This window comes from Gossypium hirsutum, chromosome D10 (assembly GCF_007990345.1).
Source record: "Gossypium hirsutum isolate 1008001.06 chromosome D10, Gossypium_hirsutum_v2.1, whole genome shotgun sequence".
Taxonomy (NCBI): Eukaryota; Viridiplantae; Streptophyta; class Magnoliopsida; order Malvales; family Malvaceae; genus Gossypium; species Gossypium hirsutum.
Genome location: NC_053446.1, coordinates 48,165,720 through 48,190,434, shown reverse-complemented (window position 1 = coordinate 48,190,434; position 24,715 = coordinate 48,165,720). Strand labels below are relative to the sequence as shown.

The 24,715-nt window shown below is 34.8% G+C and overlaps 1 pseudogene; it reads right to left on the bottom strand.

The window, feature by feature from the left end:
- Positions 1 to 444: 444 nt before the first annotated feature.
- LOC107916140 (serine/threonine-protein kinase RUNKEL-like) lies at positions 445 to 6,832 on the bottom strand (annotated as a pseudogene).
- Between the last annotated feature and the right edge of the window lie 17,883 nt (positions 6,833 to 24,715).

The window sequence follows — 24,715 nt, the reverse complement described above, 5'->3', positions numbered from 1 at the left end:
TGATATTTTAGCACATTAAATATGTATTGCAGTTTAATAATAATAAAGTATATTATAAATTATATTTAATAATAATTATTTAAATTATATTTTATAGTATTATATATTATGATTTTAGTAAATTCATATAAGAATAAAAATTTTATTTAATTATTTATTATTAAATTATATTTAATAATAATTATTTTAAATTATATTTTAGTATTATATATTATGATTTTATTAGTAAATTTATATAAGAATATTTATTAACAATTTTATTAAATTATATATTTTATTAAATTATATTTTATAACAATTATGTTAAAATATGATTAAATTATTTATTATTTATATTAATAATCTTATTAAAATTTAATAACAATAACAATAATCATCTATTTTAAAAAAATTCTACTAAGGGTATTCTAGTCATTTTAACTTTTTTCCTTATGCTATTATACCTCTATTCCATTCAACCAAACACAAGAATACCATTACGCCTCTATTCCATTACATTCAACCAAACAAAAGAATTACCTATTACGCCTCTATTCCATTACGCCTCTATTCCATTACAGCGAACCAAACGTGTTGTGAGAGTACAAGGGATGCAACATCAGCTAATCCGGGTATATTTGAGCTTTTCAGATCGAAAACAATACGTTCGATCCATGTAATTTCGGGTTTCGATATTGACAGTATCATGGCATGTGACAGGCATTGCCTGCAGGAATAACCGACAGTATGCAATATCCGCTGCAAGATCAAGTAAGAGGTGCCCTTGCGCCAGGACTCAAGTATTAAACCTGCTTTTGGAAGATTAGTGAGGAATCCAGTTGTGGCTTCCCTTGGAGCTGTCTTGAGCAACAATATGATACGTTCAAAGGCTATATCTGCAATGCTTGCTTCAAGAGAAGCACTCAACTCCAGTAAGACTCCAACATTGCTGCCAAAATCCGTTATGTCTAGTATGCATTGCTGCAGATCAATTTGAGCACTTGGCTCGGAAGAAATGGGGCCTAAAAGTGTGGGTTCTTTGGTATAAACGAAGCCTTTCCTACTGCCTATGGAGCATAGAAGAAAAGCCCTAAACAAACCAATAGTTGGTTCGAGAAAATCTTCCATATCCTTAGCATATACGAACTCCAAGAGATTTCCAATCTTCCTAACTACTTTCAGCTGTGAAAGTAACTTAGAATCCATTTCCGGAGCTGAAGCCAAAGCTAGACACAACTTGACATTGTTTACATTGGCATTTGCCAGATCGCCAAGCAAAAATTCAAAACATTTTGAGACCATTTTGAGATCTAAAATGTCAGAGATTTTAATATAATCAAAATCGATTAACATCACTAAAAGCTTCTGTGCATACATGGGAATGGGATCTTCATCTTCAATCAAGGTGGGGTAGAGAGGAAGAAAATGAGAGTTAGATATCAATTTCAGATCCTCTGACCTTTGGTCTTTTAATGAAGATTCATTCAAGATGATGTCCATCACATCAAACATAATTTTGAGGCACAAAAATCTGGCATTACCATCTCTATTGCCCTTGTAAAGAACAGCAAGGCTAGGGAGAATTCCACGTATAAAAATGCTAGGATTTTCAAGGATTACTGGAGACTCCTCAGGTATGGATTCCAGAATCCGTAGCAATGTTATTTGGAAGTCATCCCGTCCCTGGTCATTGAAAAGAGTAGTCAATGCTGGTATTTCAATTGATTAGTGAAGAGGCCAATTTAAATATAAGATCACATGAAATTTAAGTCCTATCATGTGTAAACCGAAGATGAAATGACTTACCAGTGACAAATTCAAAAGAAACGGAACAACAATAACCAACAGAACTGGGGTTTCGATATCATAGTAAGCATCTGATCTAAAATAAACTATAGGTGGAGGTTCGACTTAATTATAAAATCATAGTAAATTCAGAGTTTTAACATATGTGGTGGAATAATGCCGATGATTATTTATCTTATTTTTTAATATTTTGGAACAAGTAAAGAATCCACTGTCCACTTCAAAATGGTAAGAAGTCGATTATACAAAGGAAGGTAACAGAATTATAACTGTGGAAACAGCTAGGTGAAAACTTCTATTTAGATATACCAATAACATACTTCCAAAAGGCCTGTCTTAGAAATTTCTAACACAATTTGCAGTATGGCTGTATGGCCATTGATTACTACTTGCAACAGACATTTTAACTATCTATCCTCTTGTTTTCTGATTTTTCTTTTCATGTTGGCCAAAGACGCGACACATTACTACACATGCATCTGGCAAGTAACATGTCATTTAAAGTCTCAACATATTTAGAACGTCAGTCAAGCCCTAGCAGTATATATATGTGTACTTTCTAGTTGCTCAGAGAAACTATATATTAACTTCGTAAGGAACAATGAAAATGTGCTGTCAAACTATGGCTCAGATACTACTTACTTGAAATGGTGTCTCCACAACTTGAATAAGATTTGCCAACTGCCGTAAGACCTGCTGAGTCACCACTCTGTTTCTAAATGATGAGCATCCAAGAAGATGAAGAACAACAGGAAACAAATTAATATTGTTCTTTGGAGCAGAACGACTGGTAAGGGCAGAAATCTGTCGCCTTCCAGCCATCATTTGCTGAATATCTCCAGTTATACAATCCAGTAAACTCGGGATGGTTGTTGCCACAACATGAAGAAATGAATCCAGACACTGCTTTAGATAGTTATCCTTCTCTTTTGCCAATCTGTCTACTGTGGGGAGTAACCTTGCATTCCAAAGAATTGTGGTAACCACCTCTTACCATTCTTACAAAGAAGAGCGACAAAAACAAGTGCTTTGCCCCGTAAAACTTCACTTCCTTGCTCAATAAGAGACAGAAGACTAGGCACCAGATTCCTGTCCTCCACCAAAGGTAGAAGGTACCGTCCTATATTTGAGAACAGATGGCTTCCAAGAAAAGCCAAATTTAGAAGATTTAAGCTGATTTGCTGCTCTCGGAGACTTCCTTTGCTGAGAGTAGATGCAATATCCTTGAGTGAAAATCTGTCTATAACAGATTGAATGCTTTGGGGATTGAAACGAACAAGGCGAACCAAACAAGAACCTGCAGTTAGCCTCATGCTCTCCTGCTTCCCTGCAGCACGATAAATGTAACAAAGGTTACTAATCACATCCTGGCTGGTAAAACGAGCTGCCCAATGTCCTCCTTGACTGCAAATGTTTTCAATTGTCCTTAGTGCATACAATTGAGTCATATCATCCTCTCCTTTACGTAAAACGGATGACACTAATGAAATCAATGAATTTGGAACCTGCCAAGAGCCAAAGAAACTCCTTACAAATTTAAGCAAAAATCTGCTACGAAAGAAAACAGCATTAGTGGGTATTGCACAAGCTACAGCTCTCTTGAAGCATCGACTAAAAACCTCACAACTTTCTATTAACATTATATTTTGGCAGTTTCTGAATTGTTCAAAACAAGGATACATTAGAAGCAACATCATAGAAAATCAAGATGTTACTTAACTGGTATACAATCAACATTCTAGAAAATCAAGACTCCACTAATGTGGTATACAGTCTACAGTTTTAAAGTAATGGCATTTGAAAACAAACCTGCCAGCCAGATACAGGCTTGTTGTCTTTTGATGGAAATTCAGGTGGGTTATTATCTCTTGCATGCTCATTCTGAGTGGAAATATAGAAAAGTAATTCACCTAATGCAGCCATCGAAAACCTTCTCACTTTTTCCTGCCTGTCTCTAAGACCATCGGTAAGTGCACCTAAAATTCCAGAATTTGCAAACTCATCTTCAATAAAAGTAGAATGGCGAATCAATAAGCCAATAAGTGAAGCAAGTTGAACACGCAGAGCTGAAGTCTTGGACTGCCTAAGCATTTTGACAAGCATGAGCATTATTGGACCATTAGTCAAGATATTGGCTGCATCTGCATTGTTGCTAAGCATCTCAAGATATCTAATCACATTTTGCTTCTCGCTGATACCAGCATTTCCACCAAATATTGCTATGATCCTATTATTGAGTGCATCCAATTGTTCCTTTGACATCTTTACAAAGTCAGAAGGTTGCGGTGCCTCAAATGGTAGTGAAGGAATTACCTTTGACAACTTATCAGCTTTTCTGCTTGGAATTACGGGTCTTACAGAAAGATCTGAAGGATGCCAGAGAACTTGGGAGATATTGTTGGATGATTTTGAACAATCAGAATCAGGAGCAGATACTGGACTCTCCTTAATTCTCTGGTTTCTGTTTTGGGAACTGACACTGGGTGGGGTAGAAGCAACTTCAACATGATTGGAAGATGATTCTTGATCATGTGCTTTTGATTCATCAGAGGCCAACAAATTACTGATGGCTTGGCTATCTGATTGGTCCATGTTATTATCCCTTTCTTCCGCTTTGAGCAGTTGCTGATTCTGACATGAAATTTTTCCTTCAGTTGTGCAAGTAGGAACATCTGATCCATCAGGTTCATCAGGCAAGTCCTCTTCAGTGTTCTCATCAAAATCAAGTTCCATATCAGTATTCTCGATTTTAACTTCAGACTCATTCTCAGAGCTATTTGGAATAGGCCTACGGTAGTTTTCCTTCTCATTCTCCTTCTGTAAGTTTGTTTTGGCTATTCTAGATAACCTCAAGAGGTTCACACGCTTAATGGCACTGGACTGATCTTTATGCTTCTCCTCCACTGCTCTTCCAGAAGGTTTTGTTTGAGTTTTACAGCCAATTGGTGTACCTTTGACTGCTGTCTCCTGGCCTCTTAAAGCCATGAGAGAATTCTCATCTTTTCTTGAAGCCCCTTTTGAATCTTTTTCCCTATATGTACGAGTCTTGCTTTGAGAAGATCTGTCACCGTTACGCTCTGAGAGACATGGTTTAGCATATAACTCAATCATGTTTTCAAAAGCAGGCTGAGGAGGTAAAGCTACCAGAGAAAATTTTGTCCTCCAAAAGGCATGTAAACAAAGCTCAGACCATTTTATTCTTTCAGCTGGATTTTTAATCAGCAAAGAATTAACAATATTGACAAAAGAAGAGCTTGGACTTCCTGAAAGTGGAGGAGTTGGATCTGAGAGAATGGATTTTACAAGTTGAGTGAATTGCCTTCCTACAAAAGGAGGCCTCCCGGTATAACACTCGTATAGCACACAACCTAGGGCCCAAAAATCAGATGCAAAAGAATGGACACCTCCATCCTCAAACAATTCAGGGGCCATATAACAAGGTGTTCCTCGCTTTGCTTGTGGCAGCTAAACAAGTGCAAATAGTAGAAAGCACAACAATGAACAACTCAGAAAGGGAGAAGAAATTGAAAAGATTTCCATAACCTAGTGAAGATTAAATTGACAATGTAATTCATGTATAGGCACAAAATGTCACAACGCCTACAAGAACCTACCATGGAAGAAGGTGTTTTAGATATATCACTCAACTTTCTAGCAAGTGCAAAGTCACATAACTGCATCGCACGAATACCAAAAGGTGAAACTCAATTGCAAAGGATGTAGGTAATAGCAACTCAATATTGCATATTCGTAACAGGGGATAGATACCTTTGTATGGCCATTCTCGTCCAAAAGGATGTTTGATGGTTTTAAATCACAGTAAATGATTCCTTTTGAATGTAAATATCTAATAACAACAATATTTCCATTAGAAACTCACGGAAGGTGTTAAATGAAGAACAAAAACATATTACATACAATACACAAACTGCAATAATAAACGAGAAAAAAAAGGATACTTACTGCAAAGCTCGGACAAGATCATAGGCCAAAAAATAAATTGAATCTTCCGGCAGTTTACCATCCTGAAATCCATAAAAAAAAATGATAAATGCAATCCTAAACTAGCATACCCGTATTCAAGATCCTCAAATCTATCTTAGTAAATGAGAACAAGAAAATCCTAAAGTTCCTTTCGTAAAAGAACTTTTCTTTGAAGGCTACTTAAAGAACTGAAACATTTAGAAAAGGGGGGAAAACGTAATACGTGAAGTACCTGCCGTAATAAGGTCATGAGGTCTCCGCCCGTACAGTATTCCAAAACCAACCACAAATGTGCAGAAGTTTCATACCTTGATACACAAAGTAACAAAATCGTGACAACTTTAAATATGCCAAAAAAAATTCGCAAGTAATCCAATATCTAAATTGGGGAAAAAATACCATGAGTAAAACTTTAGAATATACGGATCATTTAATGAATGAAGTATCCTAACCTGGAAGAAAAAAGCAAAAATAGTAAAAACGGAAGCTAAAATTGCAGAATTAGCAGCTTAAGTTGTAAATAAACAACAATTACAGAAGATTCAAAAAAATAAACTTCAACAAGGGTCTTGTCAAATAAAAACAAGCTAAAAATACATAAATATCGGCTTAATTATCCAAATCATATCAAACTTTCTTTTTTTAAATCAAGTTACTTCTTGAAGAACTTTGTGCCGCTGTGATTTATCGACGCTTTTGATTGCGAAATACTCAATCGTCTTCTTCTTCCTTCCTTTATACACGGTCTATAAAAAACCATTGAGAACTTAAATAAGTAAAAAATGATAAAATGTAGCGAAAACGAACTCAATCGGCGACAAAAGTTTCACCGGAATCTGAGAGAATGAGAGGCACTTATTACCGAGTATTTGCCACGACCGATGACTTCGTAGATGTGATAGTGGTTCATTGTTGAGATCGGAAGACTCTCGGAGAGCAGAGGAGGGTATTTTGGGATAAAGATCGAGAATTATTGCCTTTTAGCGATTTTGCTGTCAAATGAAGGAGAGAGAACTGACGGGACTGTAGAAATGAGCGGGAAATTAATGTGAATTAAAAATCAAAAAACGAGAATACATAAATACTCGCTTCATTCCGTGCTATGCCATCCCGTATTTACAGCATGTAAAATCCTTCTCTCATATCCAACCAACATCCCGTATTTACAAAATAGAATAGAGAATTATTAAGTAGAAATTGAATATAAAATAATAGAGTATGTTCAGTTCGTTGAAATAAAATAGAATAAAAATGTAATAATTATTGGGTGAAATTGAAATATATGTTATAAATAAATAGGGAGTAAAGAATAAAGAAAATGAAAGAGTGAAAGAGAGCGTATTTTATATCATAATATAAAGTACATCAACAATTATCTTGATCTTAATAGACATTCACTTAATAATATATTCATAACACTTCGTTAAAAGTTGCCTCGTTAAAAATCTTTACCAAGAAAACTCAATGGAACAAAACATTGGTTAAAGAAAAAAGAATACAACACGTATTTACTCCCCCTCATGAAAACATCAAATAATATCTTATATTCTACATATTCAATCTTGAATACTAACTTTTCAAATGAACATTTATATCATCATTCTTTTGAAAGTTATGAGTGAGGTAAATTTTGGGGAAAATATATTTTGATCTTTTTAGGAATTTCAACAATAATCATAGCAATTTTTAATCAAAATTATTCTATAAAAACACAAATAGGTATTTTGGATGATTTTATAATCCTCCTTCAACTATTATTCACTAAGTCAAATTTACCACATATGTTCAAATTATTTCAATTCATTTAAATGAACAATTTCCCGAGAATTTTAATATGTTTCTAGCATTCTAAATCCTTTAAGGATTTTAATATAAGCTTTATATAGTGACTCATAAAATGTTGTAACAACAATCATTAGACGAAAGTTAATTTTTTTATGAACTATCAGATTAATAATATATCTAAAGGTTATTGCATCCACCATAAAAGAATATTATATCTTTTCATAATCAATATCAGGACTTAACGAAAAACTTTAGATTTTTATTCTAATTTTGCAAAACTACTTCATTTGTACCCTCACTAGCCTTATACCTTTAGATATTTGGACTACTGGTTCAAAAACTCCATAATTTTAATTGTACTTGAGTTGCGCGTTTCTATTATGAATAATATATTCCATATATATATTTCTCAATAGATTTATTTAAGATTCTTCTTTTATTTCATTATTTCAGCAATAATATTTATGAAAAACCATTATCGACCACTTTTATTATCGGTTCCACATTTTCTCGAATTGACATAACTTATCGAGATATTTTATTTCCACTAGTTTAGTCTTCAGTTTCAAGAACTTGAATCTCTTATAGAGTTTTACTTATTAGTTATGCCTTGAGTCTCTTCAAGAGCACTCGCCTTCACTATATGACCATCTAGATTTATTATTTTCTTTTATGAGAATTTTCATATTTGGAACTTCTAATGAGTTATCCTTGTTGAGCTTCTGGTTCAAATTAGTCTCCCCTAACTCATTACAAGTTATTAGTTCTCTCCCTCTAATGTCGGGAAAACTACCGAATCAAAATAGTAATCACAAATCATGTCATAATTGAATCTCTAATATATTTAAAACATATAATAATACAAGGAGACTTGTAATTAATAAATATTTCCAACTTTCTTTGAGGATTCACTCATCTTTATGCGATGTGGTGGAGCAATTGGAACATATATGTACATACAAAAATTCAAAGATGAGAAATATTTAGCTCTTGACTAAAAACCAATTGTAATGGAGAGTATTTATAACTTATTGACTTGATGTGTAGAATGTGTAAAAAAATAGTCTCAGTTGAAATAGAAAGTTTAGTTCTCATAAGTAATGGTTTAGACATTAATCAGGGGCGTTCAATCAATAATTTCTTTAAACCATTATACGCATAAATAACAAACTTTTACACAATTTTTTCAAACTCAATCAATAAAAGACTGAGATATAAACTCATCAGTATTAGCAAGATGAATTGTCTTAATTACATTATCTGAAATTAATTATTTAAACAAGCAATCTTGCAAACGATAGACTGTAAGTTGATAACACATACGTGATTATTTTGTAAATGCATCTACCAAAATCATATAATATCAAAATCATCCACATGGTGGATGAATGGACCCATATTCATTTTAGAAATGTAAGACATTAAATCTCAACTTTAGCCAGTGAGTTTCTACAAATCAATTTTCATTAAGAACAAGCAACAAATGAGAATTCTTTAAATTAAAGAATCTTGTGGTTCTTTAATGAATATCCATATAAATTCTCAATTAATTTTCACATCATATATGATCCAAGATGGTCTAACTGGTCACGCCAAGTAGTAAATGCATTTGTATCAGTAAACTTCTGGTTTGCTTTAACATGCATTTCAATTGTACTAATAATGTCAATATAAATTGTGGCAAATTGATACTTTTACTGTCATTCTTTTTACTTTGTATCCACATATAAGTACTATTGTGACATTTACTACTGAAAACGTTTAAATCAATGTGAAGTTTATGATGCCATTAAGTCAACAAAATATAATTTCCAAACAATTATATGCAATATTCGTTTTACGGAATATGCCAAAATCTCCAAATATCCAAAAAGAAATTATTATAAAATTTATTATATTTATTTCAAACATTCACTTCAAGGAATGTGCAAAAAGTAATTCAGACAATAATGTAAGCATATATCATATTTCTTACCAATAAGATTATATATATATCATCTGCTTTAAGGAATGATAAATTAATATAAATTATTGAACATTCAGTACTAAGAATAAACATTTGGTAATATTTTGAATCATTCATCTTCTTCTTATATATTTTTCAATAATGACAATAAGTTAAATTTTCATAATTGTTATGAATTGCTACATTCACTTCAGGGAACGGAGCAAAATTGGTGGAACAAATAACTCGTCATTTCGTTTAGCCATAATGAGTTATGAGATCAATTCAAAATATTTTTAAATTCCTTTTAATAAGAGTTTTGCATAATCAATTAACTACCAAGAATATCTAACTAGGTCATGTATAGAAAAAATCTAAATTAAATATACCAATAAAAGTCACATCTCAAACATAAAAACATGACATAATAAAAACTAGCAATTTTTTTTCTTTCATAACCATCATCATAAACATGCATGAAATTTAATTCAAAATCCAACCAGTCATGCTCATAGAACTTTTCATGTACAATTCCTTGTGTCATTTCTTTAAATAATTAACACATGGAATAATATAAAACGTATGAACTAAATCAAATTCGAATAACCATAAAATTCATTAGTTTATTAAGACAAATTTGCATACTAGATATGTTTTTTAATCAAATATATTATTTAATTATAAAACCTACTATAGCAACATAAATAAACTAGTTAATATTCATTTTCATTAACAAATGAGATGTTTAAAACAATATGTAACCCATGTAATCAAAACTTAAAAAAAAAAGGCCATATCAAAAATTTAAAGCATATATCAAATTGATTTAATGTTTAAATATGTACCTTTTTTTTACGTTGAGTCTTGACGATTTTATCAAGAAGTAAGCAAATTAAACTCCAGTAGTAGACTTTGAATCCAATCAAAATCTATTAATAGCAAACTTTGAGAGTGAAACTTATTTTTTAGGTGTACAACAGGTACATAATCAATGACTTTTCATACATAAGTTTTCTCTCTTACAAGTTCTCATCAGTAATATTTTTCACGTAATTTTAGTTGAGAACTTATTCTGAATACTGTAGAGTTATACTCACAGTTAAAAAAAAACTTACAAATCCAAGTGCATTCAACCATAATGAGCTTTAGATAGAATTACCATATTCTATTGCTGTTAACTCTTGAAAAGAGTTATATTTCATGCATTTAGATCTAGCTAATGGCCTATACTTAGGTACATTTAGTTCTATTTTAGGACATTCCATTAGTATTTTTCTTGTTTTAGTATTACATTGGGAGCTTGGGCTGTACTTAAATGTTAGTTATTTTTAATTTGCTTGTGAGAGGGTTGTGTGTGGTGGTGGATTAGCAAGTTCAGGATGAGGAAAAAGAAGTAAATGAGTGAAAGTTTGTCGGGGCAAAGTGTTGGACAGTTTGTCAACACGAATGTCATGACAATGCCGAGAAGATGTCCAGGCAGCACTAAAAGCGTATCAATCTTAGGCCTAGCTGAACTTGTACTAGATATATCTACCTAAAAAATAGGGAAGAAAATAATGGGCTGTTGGCTTTACCTTAGGGAAAAAATTATAAAAGTCAAAGAAATAAACCTTAAGTGGGCGGAAAAAGTAAAAAGAGAAAAAAAGAAAGAGATCCTTAGGCAAAAAAATAGAGGGTAGCAGCTGAGTAGAGACGGGAAGAGGAAGACGAAGGCAGTCCCTCTCAACTACCACAAGACACAACATCGCTAGAGTGTGGGTTGGATAAATGGAAGCTATCTTCCCAGAGTTCCTCCGTTATTTCTTGATTACTCTTCGTGAATTGATTTGATGAAAACTATTGACACCATTTTTGGATGAAAAACGGGGTCGACTTGGGTTTTGACGAAAACGAAAAAAAAGGGAGTCGCCACCAATCCTTTTTAATGAGGTGTGATTGGATCACCTCGAAAAGTGGTTGTTTTTAATAAACAGTTTGATTTTATTAAAACAACGATTTTGGTCCACGAAATTCAAAAAACGGGTTCGGAAGTCGGTTACGTACGAGGAAGGATTAGCACCCTCGTAATGCCTAAAATTGGTACCTAGTTGATTAGTTAATGGCTTAATGTCGAGAATTGAAAACTTTGAAGAATTAAAAGAAACACGATCCTTGTATTAAAATGTTGAAAATTCTTGGAAAAAGAAGCATATTTCACATTATTCGAGAAAGAGAATCATATCCAGTGAGTTAGGACACAATGTCTCGAATTCCCGATACGTAAAAATGCTTATTTAAAAGATATTTTAGCCATCTCGGGTTTAAAAAAAGAAACCACGACCAGTAAGTTAGGACGCGATTTTTTTTAATCCCGAGATCATTTAAAACTTGAGTTGTAAAAGATTCGTGCATTTAGATTTATCGTGAAAATCGAAACCCAGTAAGTTAGGGTACGATCTTCTCGAATCTAAACACGAAATGCCATTTTTTAAAACAAATTTTGTTACATCAAGTAAAATAAAACACAAAATCGTAGTAAAGAATGTGAAAACTAATTACATTGTTGTTATGCATGGCAGAACCATAATGAATATGAAAGTACGAAAACGATACAAGCGATAGCACAATATAAAATAAATAAAAGATCAAATCTACAACATACAAAATAACAATCGTATATAAACGAATAAAATTAAAACATTCATTCGAAATAATAATGAAAATGAAGTAAATGGATAGTGAATACAACAAAAAAACGTAAAGAGATATGTACATGTATATAGATATGCAAGTATATATGTATAAAAAGTATAGAATATATATATAAATACTTATATAAAGACGTTTGTATGTATATAAATTAGGTTATTATAAAAAACATGTAAATGCATAATGCATACATGTATATATATTTAAAATAAAAATAAAGCTAAAATATTATGAAATTAATTATCATACTAACAAAATAGTAACAAAAAAAGAAACTAAGGAAAATAAAACTAACGATTAATAGTAGTAATAATAATTATAATAATAATAATAAAAATGATAAATGATAATACATTAAAATAATTAACAAAATAATAAGATTGCTAAAAAGGGACTAAATCAAAATAAAAACAAATATATTGGGCAAATTCGAAATAAAAAAAGACGAAAAGGACTAAAATGTAACACGCGCCAAAAGAGGGGGACCAAAACTGCAAAGAAACCAAAGCCCCAAAACGCAACACTTCAATAAACTAAATTGAAACAAAAATAAAACATTGTAGCTAAATCAAAATAAAAGAAAATAACGAAATAGGACCAAATTGTTATGCACTGCAAAATCAGAGGGACTGCGGGTGCAAATATCCCCCTTTTAGAAAACGTGCGGATCCTCCCCTCGGTCGGGTCACCGCGCAGGTCAGGACCAAAACGACGTCGTTTTGGCACCTGACCCTTAAGTGCAAAAACGGCGCCGTTTTAAAAAATTTATTTAAACTAATTTTTCAACAAAAAGAATTCATTTAACAGCAGGAAAATAAAATAAAAAATTTGGCTTTTCTCTTTGTTCTTCAAAAAACCCGATTTTCCCCTCCCCTTTTTGAGTCTAGCCACGGCGCCCGTGAACTCACGAAGGCTTCGCCGTAGCCTCACCGCGGCTTCGTCGTGCCGGAAAATAGAATGAAAAAGAAATCTCCCTCCTTTTAGCCCGTTTCCCCTTTAGCGCGGCTCTAGCTAAACCCCAAAGGTTTTTTTACGGCCTCGGCGCACAGAGAGGAACATCGACGGTGGCGCGTTGCTAGCAAAAGGTATCTCCTTTTCCTCTTTTTTTGATTTTTTAAAGAAATAAAGTCAAAATAAATACTAAAGAAACTGAAAAATAGAAGAGAAACAGAGAAATAAAAGTTGAAATCACCTTCAAGGTTTCGTTTTTTTCTTTCTTTTTATTTTTAAAAATATTCATAGAAAAGGGAAAACCGAACCCCTTACAATGATAATCTTCGGCTTTTTATAGCCCTAAATTACATGTTGTTTGTTATTATTTTTTCCTTTTTTTGGTTGCTGTTGTTTGCATGTCTTGCAGGTGACGGCGCAATTGGGCGTGGCCGACGTGATCGTGGGCAGGCGCGGATGCGACTGGTGTCCGGCGGCTAGGGGCTAGGTGCAGCGCCTAGGGTTTCAGTTTCTGAAACCCTAGTTTGGCTGTTTTGGGGGAAGTTGGGCCTATGGGTTATTGGGCTTCAGGTTTGTATTGGGTCAGGTGGGTTTGGAATTGGGCCATTCGGGTTTGGGCTAGTGGGTAAGGTTTAGTTTGGGTTAGGTGGGTTTGGAATTTGTTTTTGTAATTGGGCCCCGGGTCAAAAATTGGGCCCTACAAAAACGATGTTGAATGATACTTTAGATTTGAATTTTAGTTACCAAATCATGAGCTAAATCTCATAGGGTTGGGATTACTTGATGAAACTCTTATTCTCTTTAATTACTGAAGCGTAGATATGCTTTAATACACTATTTCATTCAATGGATTTTTTTGCAAAATTAAATGTTTGCAAAATCTAGCCATAGATGGACGTGCAACATGTTCATTAAATTAATCTAATTCTGACAAGGTCAGGTTAATGAGATTGAAATTGAATGATATGAGCAAAAGTTCGACCAAATACTTGTAGCAGCCTTTAGACTTAGAACAATGGTTATACGGAAAGAAAACAAAACAGTGTAGGGTATCGTGCTAAAGGTATATAGACATATATCACTTAAGGCAAATTAACTTGATGTCTTGTTCTCAAAAGAACCAAACCATTTTAGAAATCTTTTGAGCAGTAGATTGAGTATGGTTTTGCCAAGGCATTATTGTCAGTAAGGGTAGATTCTTAGTAATCCTGACCTTCAAAATCAATATCGTAGACCCTCTATCCTTTGCTGTAGTATCTTCAGCATAGAATTTTTAGTTGTTCACTTGTTCATTTGCATATTATTCACATAATTATTCTCACATTTGTCATTGCATTCTTATTCTTGTATTGTCATAGCATTTTCTATTATTTATCAGTTACACATATTGCACACATCATTATTCCTTCAAATTACCACTGCATTCTTATCATTATTATTGTCATAACATTAATCATATTCATTATAATAACTTGACCATTTTATACTTAAATAATCTCTATAGAGACGATTTCATTTATCATTTTATTATTTGATTCGACGTGTATACTTGCACAATTCGCATATCATTTCACACACAATGAGTTTTTAGCGCCGTTATTGGGGATCGGTAAATTGGTGAAATTTGGTTTTGTTATTTTCTTTTGTTTTCTTAGTTTTAACTAACTTAGTTGAATTTAATTTCTACAGGTTTTCCGTCAGTGTATGAGAAGAAGTGTCCCTGTTGACTAAGAGTATCATCTTGACCCAGAAATTGAAAGAACTTTGTGAAGGAGAAGAAGTGAATTACGTAATATGGCTAGGGAAGGGAATGATCCTGGTCTGAATGATCATACTCTCAATGATGATCCAATTAGTCGGGATGTTAATCCTCCTATTCATTGTGTGATAGATGACCGAGATAGACCAATTCGGGAACATGTTATTCCAATTTTAGATGATTTAAATCCAAGAATAGTCAGACCACGCATACAAGCTCAGCAAGTTAAGTTGAAACCGGTAATGTTTCAGATGTTGCAAACAGTAGGACAGTTTGGTGGATTACCCACTGAAGATCTAAGATTACATTTAAGACTTTTTCTATAAGTCTGTCACTCGTTTAGACAACCGGGTGTTCTTGAAGATGCTTTGCAGCTTAAATTGTTCTCATACTCTTTAAGAGATCGTGCAAGATCATGGCTTAATGCTTTACCGTCGGGAATCTAAGTATCCTCCAGAATTTGAATAACTCACTCAGACTGTCTATCTGTCTAAGGATGGTAAGCAGTACGGAAATCCAATTGAGTACCTAAAACCTCGTGAAGCTTCTTCTGAAATCGAGAAGTAAAATATGGATCTCTATTAGAAATTATCGAAACCAGAACTCCGTGCAATCTTACAATTTTAGAGACATACAACTTAGCCAATTTCTGAAGCGAATAATTAGTTTTGACCAGTAGAAAGAGAGCAGACTTGGTCAATCAATCAACAATGACCCAAACTGAATCCTCCTTAGTATGTGTCAAGGGCAACCCACTAACAAAGTTCATAGTTACACGCTCTCACTTCCAAAGGGGAATCTTAACCGGTTGTAGGAGGCCTGAAGGTAGTTGATGCTCAGCTTTAACCTTCTAACATGTTAGAAAATGAGAAACAAAAGCAGTTACCTCCTACTTAAACCTAGGCCACTAGTAAATCTCATGGAGATCTTTGTACATCTTATTCTTACAGGGATGCATAGCATAAGGGTACTAGGCACACAAATCTGACCTCTGAAGCACATAACCCCGTCATCGTTCAGTTTGAATTCAGAAGTTCCACTATCCTAAATCTGACGAAAATGAGGAACCAGAGACGCGTCACTTAACTGTTTAGCTCTAATCTGATCCACCCAACTCAGCTTAACCTGTAATTCAACTAGAACACTACCACCGTCAAACAAACTCAAACGAGCAAACATCACTCTTATATCAGTCATCTCTTTCTGTTTAAGAGCATCTACCACAACATTGGCCTTACCCGAATGATAATCTATCGAACAGTCGTAGTCCTTAAGAAACTCGACCCATCTACATTGCCTAAGGTTCAACTCCTTCTGAGTTAGCAAATACTTGAAGCTCTTATGGTCGGTGTAGATGATACACCTCTCACTATAGACATAGTGTCTCCAGATTTTCAGAGTGAAGACAATTGTAGTCAACTCAAGTTCGTGCATGGGGTAGTTACCCTCGTGCGACTTAAGCTATCGAGACGTATAAGCCACTACCTTACCGTCTTTCACCAAAACACAACCCAGACCGATATGTAAAGCATCGATGTAGACAATAAACTCCCTACCTGATGTAGGTTGTACCAGAATAGATGTCTGGGTCAGAACGAGCTTAAGCTTCTCAAAGCTCACATGCTGCTCATCAGACTATACAAATGGTGTGTTCTTATGAAAAAGTTTAGTTAGGGGAGCTGTCATAAGCGAAAATCCCTCAACAAACCTTTGGTAGTACCCTGCCAAACCAAGAAAACTCCGGATCTATGACACATTCTTCGGTTGTTTCCATTTGATCACAGACTCAACTTTATTAGGATCAACTCAGATCCCCTCAGCAGACACTACATGTCCCAGAAAAGTAACCTCCTGTAACCAAAATTCACACTTGTTAAACTTAGCATACAGTTATTTCTCATGGAGTATCTACAGAACTATCTGGAGATGCTCATCATGCTCACTCTCAGTTTTAGAATAAATTAGAATGTTGTCAATGAATACTACGACAAACTGATCCAAATACGGCTGTAATACACGATTCATCATATCTACGAATACCGTTGGAGCATTCGTTAATCCAAAGGGCATGACTAGGAACTCGTACTACCGATAACGAGTCCTGAAAGTAGTTTTATACACATTAGTCTCCTTAACCTTAAGCTGATGGTAACCAAAACGGAGATCAATTTTGGAGAATACAGATGCCCCACGGAACTGATTGAAAAAATCTTTGATCCTTAGAAGCGGATACTTGTTCTTTACCGTCAACTTATTCAACTAACAATAATCCATACGCATCCTTATCGCGCTATCCTTTTTCTTGACAAAAAGAATCGATGCTCCCCACAGGGACACACTTGGTCGGATGAACCTTTGGTCGAGAAGTTCTTAAAGCTAAGGTTTCAATCCCACAAGCTCTTTTAGAGCCATGTGATAAATAGCAATAGACACCGGAGCAGTACCTGGTAACAATTCAATATCGAATTCAACTTCTCTATCTGGAGGTACTCCCGGCAATTCATCAAGGAAAATGTCTCAAAAATATTTCACAGTTCTAATGTCATTAACAGAAAGCTTTACAGAACCAGAATCAGATACAAATGCTAGGTGTGCCTCACAACCTTTCCAAACTAGATTTTCAGCTACAAGAGCGGAGATTACGTTAGAGAGGTAATCTCGACACTCACTGATCATAATGATCTCACAATCCTCATCTAAATTTAGAGTAACCCGCTTAGAGGTACTATCTAAACTGACTCAATGTTCCATGAGCCAATCCATTCCCAGAATCAGGTCGAACTCACCAAATGACAATTCCATCAGGTTAGTCGAAAACACAATGTATTGAATCTCTAACGGAACCAGTCTATAAATCTTATCAACTCGAACCAACTGACCTAAGGGACTAATCTCTCTAGCAGTACACTCAACAGATATACCCAAATTTACAAATACAACACTAGATACATATGAATGTGTAGACCCAATATCAATCAGAGTAAAGTATGCAACAATATGAATAAAGAACGTACCTGCTATAATGTCAGTGTCGTCTCTATCCCTACGGCGCCTCACCGCATAAACTAAAGTAGGTTGTCGTGCCTTAGTTTAAGTTGTACTTCTACCCAGTGCTTTCTGACCTCTGTTAGAATCATTACCATTCCGGGCCATACCACGGCCCCTAAGTGGCTGTTGAGCGGCTCTCGGTGGTGGAACAGAACCTGGAGTCGGAGCCTGTGCAGAAGCTTACACCTAATCAAATCACTAGGGGCAGTCCCGAACACAGTGCTCCATCAATCCGCACAAAAAACAAGCCCTTAACTTCTTTCAGCACTCACTCGAATGGCATTTCCCACAGTCGCTATAGCCATAGTTGATGCCACTATAGCCTCAGTCTTCGAAGGCCCATCAAATGTAACCCATGTCATAGGGCACTGAACTGAACTAGAGAGACCCGAATTCCGCTTTACCTTACTTTTACCACTCTCCCGGTCTCTCCTCTTGCACTCTGTGTACTTTACCTCTTCTGTTATCTTTGCCTTGTAAACTAATGCTACAAATACCCACTCCCTCTAAGTAGCTATCAGAACTCTCAGGTCGTTCCTCAGTCTTTTCTCGAACCGAATACTCTTCTCATAATCATTCAGAACCAAAATGCGAGCATACCTGTTCAACCTCAGAAACTCGGCCTCATACTCGTCCACGAACCTCACACCCTGAACTAGACTCATAAACTTATATCTACAAGCCTCCATACAGCTCGCCCCCATATACTTGCTCTGGAAGGCATTCTTGAATAAATCCCACGTAACCTGTTCGGGCTGGGCGCCCTGCTGGACTATCAACCACCACTGGTAGGCATTATCTCGAAGTAGAGATACAACACCTCTCAGTTTTTGTGCTAGATTACAGTTAATATCATTCATAATACGTTCTGTGGCCTCTAACCAATACTCAGCCGTCGTAGGGGTGACTCTAGTGACACTCCTAAACAACTAAGCACCATTCAATCAAATTCATTCAGTAACTGACCCTCAACTCCCAGATCCAGAACAGGTACCAGCGACCCTCTCTAACACACGCAGCATAGCCTAATACACTACGTCATCCCTAGCTGTCAGAGTCTGTGACCTAGTCTCAACAGTAGAAGTACCAATGGTCTTGCTGGTCTTCAGATTGTGTATATTGCCCAGAGAGGATGACTTTGCTCGAGCTGCTCCTTGGTGTCCACGACTACCACACGAACTCATTATATCCACTTATCTACAATGATAGAAGTTCACAAATCAGTTCAGAATTTCTATCAGATATTTTATTTCACAGTTTATATCATAGTCTCTAACTAAACCACAAGTTCAGTCTTTACAGTAGTTTTCTAACAAAATAGTATATCTAAAGTAAAAGTTGTAACACCCTAAAAGTTGGCCTAAAAGTTTGGACCGAATCTTGGAGGTTACATTAGCCGCCAAATGTGGTGGAAGCAAAGACTTTAATTCAAACCAAGAAAACCTTTTTGTTCATTATGTTTGAAACAATATTAAACTAACGTCAAACATTCGGAAACAAAATCCATAGTTTCTAAAGTTCAGTCCAAATAACATCTTATAAAAGTCCACCATAAAAACTTGTACCACAGTTTATATAATCGTTTTACACTGACTTAAAATTAACCGTATAAAACTTATGAGATTTTTCTTAAACCGAATCAAACCATATCTTTTTAAGACCTCCGGTATGCCGAGTCTAGCTACAAAACATGGAAAGTACCTGAAACAAAAAACATTACAGAGATGGGCTACGCGAACTCAGTGTAAGTCCGAAACATGAACAGATGGCAAAAGCCAAAGTGACACAATAAATACTTCAGACAAGCATATGTATAAAAATATCACTTACGAAAGTCTCAATTGGTATGTCAAATACAATATCAAACCACAGAGATAAAGATCCAATCGTACACAATAATTAAAACATTTTACATGACGTTAATTATATTGTCAATAACCAAAAGTTCACACAAACAGACAAAATATTCTGACAGACGTATATTCAGATGCGAACAGATGCACAAGTCAAGATCTCATCCCACCAACCAAACACCACTTCGTCTATCCAGCACACCACATAAGGGCTATGGTAGGCCCCTCTACCATGCACACCACATAGAACCATAATAGGTTCATCCACCTTATACACCACAAAGTGGAACTATGCCACTTGAGTAACTATATACAGCAGAGCTGATATACGTATAGAATAGTGCGATAAACCATTATACAAAAGTATCGCAGTTAAAACTTCTAAGTCTGTCCCCTTCTCTTCATAACCAGATTCCAAAATTTTCATGCTATACAGTAATGCACACATTACGCAGACAACATACAGAAACGGGCATTAACATTTCCAGTTGAACAGATTCAAATTTGATTACACTTGTATTCTAATATTCAGTTACGACAATAATAACAAACTCATATTTATTCATCACATAAACGAGCAATAAAATTAAAGCCCATAAACGCATATATATACACGAACCAAACTAAATCGAGTCCTAAACACACTTATTGAGGGTCGAGTTACACAGAAACATAAAACAGATAGTTTATGACTCAAAACAAAAAATTCTGCAAAATAGGGCCACACGGTCGTGTGCCCCGGCCGTGTGGAAGTGCCCAAGCCGTGTGGGGTCTACACGCCCATATGAAGGCCACACATGCCTATGTGAAGGACACACACGCTTGTGTAGATGGGACACATGCCTGTGTGAGCAGCATGTGTAACTCACTGTCTAAAAATGCCAAAAATAAAGAGCAAAAAATACACAGCCGTGTGGAGATCTCACATACCCGTGTGGGTATACATGTCCATGTGGCCAAGCTGTGTGGTACAAAAATTTACCCAAAACCCTAATTCTCAATTTCACACGGTTGTGTGAGCTACCCATGTGGGGCACACGACTGTATAGCCACCCTTGTGGTTACAAAACCACACCGGAACAACCTCAAATCCATGATTTTGACACTGAAATGATCCCATTCCTTTACAAATCTAGAAATGTACTAAAATATGCAGAATATCATGCAATCCATTAATAACTCAACACTTAAAATCAATAGTTTCGGAAACACACCTTAAATCAGAATTGCAACAACCAGGATTAACTTTTTCGCCTCCACAAGACTATTCTGACTCACATCTGATAACACGAAACACACAAGAGCAATCTCCTTTGACGGAATGATAAATAAAAATTGCGTAAAACAGAAGAAGCAAGAACAAACAAAATTGAAATTAAACAGAAAAAGAGCAATGATATGGAAGAAAAAGAAAGAAAAAAATGAAGAACGTGAAACTTATTTTCTATTTTAAAGTTAACTTCCCCTTTTAAAAATAAAATAAAATAACATAAAAACAAATAAATATAAAAAGCACTCACAGGAATTCGAACACAAGACCAAGAGATACACCAACACACAATTAACCACCAGACCAGCATGCTCATTCTGACATTAAAACGCAAAACTAAACCCAAACATTCAACCCACTCACTAACATTAACCACAAACCTCAAAACTTCTAACCCTAGATTTCAGGATGTTACAAAAGTACTTACAGGTTGAACACCGAAGACTCGGTCTTTTATAAATTCAGTTTTCAGAGTTACTCGAATAATTTTTTCCTTCAAAACACTTTTTAACAAAAATAGGATCCCAGAAACACAAGTCGAGTTTTGTAACCTGGCTCTAATACCACTAAATATAACACCCCACACCTGGCCCGGATATTAAGACCAAGTTTGGAGGCTGCATCAAAATATTTAAGGAAAAACCATTTAAAGTAATTTAAAGTTCATCATTTAGAAAACACCTAACCAGTCAAACAAACGTGGAAATACGAGCTTACAACCATAATCTAAAGTAAAACATATGTTAGTTCAATTTTAACCAAACAGTAAAATATCTAATAAAGAGAGATGATAGAGTTATGACAATTCGGCAGATCATTAAACTACCAACACTTTATTCTTTATTCCATTCCTACCCAATGCAGATTCAAAAAATGGATATCAGATATCAGATATCAGATATCAAAGATGTACATATAGTTATTCAGTTACAATTCATAATCAAATAATACAGATCATTATCATTTAATAATAATCGCATCAATTATACACACAGATAATCAATTAATCAATCTCAGGATATATGATATCAAGTTATACAATCTAATTTAGATTATAAGAACCCTGCGAAAGGCCTATGTTTGATTCAAATGGCACTTACGACCCTAAAAAAATTTCAGTAATTTAGACCATACACCCGTGTGGATTCACACGGGCTGGATGTCTGGCCCATGTGGTCTACACGGCTCTGTGGCTTAAAACAGTGAGTTACACGGTCTGACACGCTGCCAAGCACACGCCTGTGTGACTCACAACCCCTCGCATGGCCTGAACACACACATGTGTCCCTAGCCCGTGTGACCCCATAGATACAAAAAGTGAGTTACACAGCTTGGACTCATGCATTTGTCCCTAGCCCATGTTCACTAATTCGAAAACAGTGAGTTACATGGCCTGCCGCACAGTTGTGCGGCAATGGGAGCCATGTTTTTCGACATTCAAAACATACAGAATTTCAGGTTTTCGTCACACACCTGATACAGTTTTGACATAGAAGCAGCATAAATGACCCCAAAACCTAAAAGCAACCAACAATTATCTAGTTACATATTTTAATCGAATTACAAGACTAATTAAACTATCAACCAAAACATGTCAAAAACTTTGACGCAATTTCAACTCAAAACTATCCACTCACCCTCGTACAAATAGTATTTTGCGAATTTAACTCGATGGAGGGACGATGTTGTCATGATCCTCACCTAAAAAAATCAATCGGAACTTAAACCAAGGAATTCAAACAACCAAGCAAACTTACATCAACAAAATGGACACACAATTACCAACAAACATTCATAACAACTTACGAAATTTTCCTAACAATCGAAGGCAACGAAGGATGAAGTTTCCCCGTCATGAAAGCAGCAAAATGTGGCAACACACAAAGGAAAGAAAAGAAAAAATATATAAAAGAATAAGAATAAGAATAAGAAAATAGAGGAAGGAGGAAAGCAAAACATCCTCGAATTCAATTATAATCTAAAATAAAAACTAACTATCCTAATGATTAATAGAAAAAATATTTCCTTATGCTTGCACAGAGACTCGAACACATGACCGAAAAGTATATAAAAGCTTAACCATCCAACTAGCAAACCCATTTTTAATACAAATTAACATAGAAATAAATTTAAGTCGAGAGCTCAAAGGTAAGGTTTTAGTCAAAATAAGCAAAGAAATTTCAAAAAGGAATACTCAAACCCTCAATCCCAAACACAGAGACAAATCACTTAACCACAAATATAAAGACTTAATTATTGATAGAATTTGCCAACAAATGCTCAAATTGTGGAATGTTACATAATATGTTTGTAAAACATATTTTGCAACTTCCATTTAGAGGTGATCATGGGTCGGGAGGCCCGGCCCAACAGCCCGCCCGAAATATGGGAGGGTTCGGGTAAAAATATAAGCTCGAAATATGTGTTTGGGAAAAAAACGAGGCCCATTTAGAAAACGGGTCAGGCCTCGGGCACCACTTTTTTGGCCCGGGCCCAGCCCTACTTGGCCCGAATATATAATAAATATTTATATTTTTATTTTTTTAATTTTAAAATATTTTTAAAATAGTTTTTTTATTTTTTATTTTTAAAATAAATTTTTGGTGTTTATTAAAAAAATAGGTCGGGCCGGACTAGGCTCGGGCTTAGGAATTTTTTCTCGGGCCGGGCCTGGACAAAATTTTAGGCCCATATTTTGGGTCGGGCCAGGCTCGGGCCTAAGACGTGGGCCAAAATTTTTTTTCTAGGCCCGACCCGACCCATGATCACCTCTACTTCCATCCAACAATTCCGCTGAAGAAAATGTTTATTTGGTTCTTTGAATCTCCAGGTTTAGATCCTGGTAGCGGTAAATTTTATTAAAACATTTTGCTTTCCATCAACCATTTTATCAATAATATCCAAAATTCCATAAAATAATATGAGTAATATATTTTGACAAGTTACTTATAATAAATTCGATGTTGCAAATTGTTCAATTTACCTTTGAGAAATGTGTTGTGCAAAAATGGAATCGAAAAATACTCTATAAATAATTTTTTCTTCGAATAATTTCGGGTTTCAAATCGACAACGATTTTTTTCTGAACATGTTTTCATTAAATAAGGCAACTACTCTACAAATAAATATGGTTATGAAACCTATTTTAACATTATTTCATCTAATTTTTATGGTACACTTGGTTCAACATCATTGTTCGAAATTTCGAATCCTAGTCCTTGCAAATCAAATTTCTATCAACATTTTTATTCATAAATCAAATGCTACATGAGCTAATATGTTTGTAAAATATATTTTGAAACGTCCATCCAACAATTTTGTTGTAGCAAATGGTTATTTAGTTGTTTGAAATTTTAAGTTCAAATCCTAGCAGTGGTGAATTTTATTGCTTTCCATCAACCATTTTATTAATAATATCCAAAATTACATAAAATAATATGAGTAATATATTTTGACAAGTTATTTACAATAAATTCGATGTTGAAAAATGTTCAATTTAGCTTTGAGAAATGTGTCGTTCAAACACGGAACCAAAAAATACATATATAAACACATTTCTTTGGAAACACAAATACTACATAAAAATGACGATGCAACACGTTTTAACAGTGTTTTTGTTTTCCTTATTTTAATATAAAACTTGCGTC